Genomic DNA, 4,274 nt, shown 5'->3' with positions numbered 1-4,274 from the left:
AGTATTTAGCACAGGCCGCATCATCCATATCCAGCATCTCCATTGCCATCTCGTAGCTTTCGATCCATGAATCGGGGGGTAAATCGGCAATATAATTGGGCACTTTGCGGGGCCCTTTGAAATCCTTGGGAAGCCGTACATTACGTAGAGCTGGGATGAGACAAGGGACCCCCAAAGACATGGAGGTAACTCCTGGCGCCACCGAAGTTGTTGGACAAACTGGAGTAAGCTGACGGGCCGCGTACTGTGCCGCTAACTCGGCTTCTCGACGCGCTCTACCCTGATCCACCAAATCCCGAGCATTAGTACCACCACTTGCCGGATTATGCCCTCGCGGCGGGTTACGGTCCCGCGCACTGCTTGACACGGCCGGATCATCAAAGTGCCTACTGTAACTCCGGCTTGGGCGGGGGGTGGAATGAATACTCTCGCGGCTGCATGAATACGCCTGCTGCTGAGTCAAAGTTGTCTGAAGGAGCTCCCTAGCCCGTCGCGTCTCAACCACTATTAGGAACTCACCTTCGACTGGGAGGGCCGCCAATCGTGAAGCGGCGGTGACTATGTTATCCAGGGGGGTTGGAGAAATGACCCAGAGGTATTGACATGCGCTGTGACGAGGCAGATCCACTGTGCGCGGCTGAACCGGCGCCCCCATTCCATGTGCTTCTACCCGGTTTACCACTGGCTAATTGCTGGTTCCTTCTCCTGGCGTGTTAAAGAGGTTCCTTGGCTCATAAATCGGAGGTAGGTGGGACCGGTACCTTATCCTCATTACATTGTTTGATGTGTTCTGATCCAGCATAAGCCGATATGCCTGTGCATCCAACTCGGCCCGCTCCGTAGCCTTCCTGGTGTTCTCGACTGCCAGGTTTGCCTTGGCTTGAGCTATCTGCTCCTTCACTTTCGCGACTTTTGCGTTATGATGATCCTGATTCGCTGCGTTAACTTCAGTCGCGAGCAGTGCTGCCAAAGCGTCGAACAAGTTGGACAAAACCTGAGCCGGCAGTGGAGCAGGGCCTCCTGCCCAGCTCTTGTCGCTGCTGCTGAACCGGAGATCATCGTTGTTGCGGTTGAAGAATGCTGCACTGGCTGTGTACCAGCCATGAAGACCGCAACTCAACTCGGCGGATCAAGGGGGTCCGGAATACTGTCGCCATCGGAATAGCCCCTAAACCGGCCATCTTGCAGTTGGTACAATGACTCGGTCTCTTCGGTAGATGACTCGTCATCAGAGTAAATGATGGTTTCACCACCAGATATCGATCTATCCTCAGATTCCACTATGTGGATGACTGCCACGAAGGCACGCTTCATGGCAGGCTGAACCCGGGCGGATCTCGCACGCTGAGCCGTTTCGACGATGTCGGTGTAGATGTCCGGCTCATGGCTGGTTCGCCAATGTTTCCAATGAAGACGTGAATACCCTGAAGGGGACCCGATATCCATACTCAATTGAACCGGCCTCGGGGCCCCAGCCTTCATCGTCGATGTAGAGCTTGCCGCGGCAACTCTTGGTCACCCGGCCCACAACGTATCCCTTGAGCCATTCGAAGCTGCCCTCTAAGAACTTGAAACCATCGTGCGATAGCCCCACGGTGGGCGCCAACTGTCGTGGGATTGTCACGACAAATGTCCTAGTGTGAGGACTTAGTCGTGGAGCCATCACAATGTAGTTAGCTTAAAGGGGTTAAAGCGGACAAAGGACGCAAGGAATTATACTGGTTCGCCCCCTTGTGGTGAAGGTAAAGCCTACTCCAGTTATGATGGGATTGCTAGGGTTTTGATGACCAGGGAGCGAATCCGCTTTGCCTGGCTCTCGAGTTGTTGTTTCTTATCCTTGAACCGCCGCCGGGTCGTCCCTCTATATACACAGGCTGACGCCCCGGCGGTTTACAGAATCCCAGCCGGCTTATAAACGTGTCCGGCTCGGTTTCTACTCTTTCCTATCTTACAACATAAGTTACACACCTTATGGAGGTTTATGTCTACGGGCCCTAATCCTCCTTTGGGCCCTGGGCTATTAGACCTCTCATATTAAAGCCCCATACTCCTTGTCTTCACGGGCTTCAATATGAATAACTCATTACAGGTATAACCCGGCCCTCCTGGGCGGTTTATACTCAGTAGTTATATCTCCAACAGTTAGGATTGTGAGGATTCATTCGACTACGAGGGTTCATCTACTTCATGGACTTGATATTCTTCCGGGTGGGATTTTAGGCAAGATGACTGTCACCTTGGATCTCACTACTATCTTTGCTAAGCTAGTTGTCTTGATGCTATCGCTATGTTGCGGTACCTACCACTTGTTTATCAAGCCTCCCAATATGCCATGAAGCAACCTCTAACCTTTTTCACCATCCTAGCAAACCGTTGTTTGGCTATGCTACCGCTTTGCTCAACCCGTCTTATAGCGTTGCTAGTTGCAGGTTGTTCCATGTTGGGACATGGATATCATGTATATCTTGGGATAACACAATATCTCTTATTTAGTTAATGCATCTATATACTTGGTAAAGGGTGGAAGGCTTAGCCTTTTGATGATGTTTTGTTCCACTCTTGCCACCTTATTTTCCATCATACTGGTGTTATGTTCCTTGATTTTGCGTCCCCAACATGGTGAGGGTTTATGGGCCCCTCTTAACAGTTCGGTTTGAATAAGTCTCTTCCAGCAAGAACCAACATTTGTTTTACCATTTGATCAACCTAATAACTAAACATGATAATAAATTTTACGCATAGGGAGTTAGCGCTACCCGAGGTTCGTTATTGAACCGAATACAGGGGTGAGTCAGTGTTGTTGGTGCTGGTCCAAACTAGAGCACTGTGCATGGCCGCCCCGGGGCAACCTGGGTTATTTTCTTTGGCACCTGTACGCATAGCTCATCAATCGTGGCCTGAGAAAATATACCCGCGACTGCTATTAGGGTGTCGGCACGTCAGGAGGTCTTGCTGGACTTGTTTTAGCATTGTCAAAATGTATTGTGCACCAGGATTCTGGGTCTGATCGGAGGGTCCCGAGATGGAGGATTGTCTCTGCAGATCCTAGGCTAAGTTGGGACACCCCTACAGGGTTTAAACTTTCGACAGCCGTGCCCGCGGTTATGTGGCAGATGGGAATTTTTAATATCCAGTTGTAGAGAACTTGATACCAGATTCGAAATAGAATACACCAACCGTGTGCGTAACCGTGACCGTCTCTTTTCGAGTGAGTTTGAGACGAGAATATGGTGGGGTTATGTTTGAATGTAAGTAGTTCAGGATCACTTATTGATCATTACTAGTTTGCGACCGTTTGCGTAGTTTCTCATCTTACTCTTGTACTCGGAAGTTAGCCACCATACAATGCTTAGTCGCTTGCTGCAACCTCACCACTTATCATTTCCATACCCATTAAGCTTTGCTAGTCTTGATACCCATGGTAATAGGATTGCTGAGTCCTCGTGGATCACATGTTACTACAACAACAGTTGCAGGTACAGGTAATGCGATGATCTGACGTCAGAGCAACATTTTCTTGTTTTGGAGTTCTTCTTCTGCTTCTTCTTCTTCGATGAGGGGATAGGTTCCTGGTCAGCAGCATGGGCTAGTAGGGTGGATGTCATTTGAGTTTCTGATTGTGTTGCATCCGTAGTCAGATGTTGTTCTCATACATGATGTTTGATGTATTCTTGTGGCAGTATTATGCCCTTTGTATGTATCCCCATCTATTATGCAATGGTTCGATGTAATGATATCCACCTTGCAAAAGCATCTTCAATATGCAGATCTATCCTTGGTGGGACCTTGGAATTACGCTCGGATAGGATCGCATATTAGGCGTTACAAGTTGGTATCAGAGCCTCGACAAACCATAGGAGCCCCTTTGATTGATCGTAGTTGGCCGTTGTCGAGTCTAGAAGAAAACTTTTTCGGAGTTTGGTTATATTGGAGAGTAGGAATTCTTTTTACTCCTTATCCCCTTCGTCACTCTGGTAAGGAATTGTGACGTAGGTTTTTTGACTTACTCCTCTTCCCCTTCAATTGTTTTAGGATCACACAGGTGTTTTCGCTTGTTGTCTATCCTTTGTTCAACCGGTGAACTTCTCTTCGAGTTATTCCATCCTCTTAAACTTTTGCAACATCGTATCTCAGTTTTCCCAATGGTGTTTGGTCTTTTTCAAGTTCAGCCCTCAGTTCTTCTCAAACAGTGTCCATTCCATCCGTCCCAAGTTTACTTTATTTTTCCCACCAACCCGCCCTTTCTCTTCCCAAAGTTTCAGGAATCTAATCGA

The sequence above is a fragment of the Triticum urartu genome, chromosome 4A (genome assembly GCF_056163025.1).
Source record: "Triticum urartu cultivar PI428250 chromosome 4A, HENAU_Tu73, whole genome shotgun sequence".
NCBI lineage: Eukaryota > Viridiplantae > Streptophyta > Magnoliopsida > Poales > Poaceae > Triticum > Triticum urartu.
Note: the sequence above shows the minus strand (reverse complement) of the source record.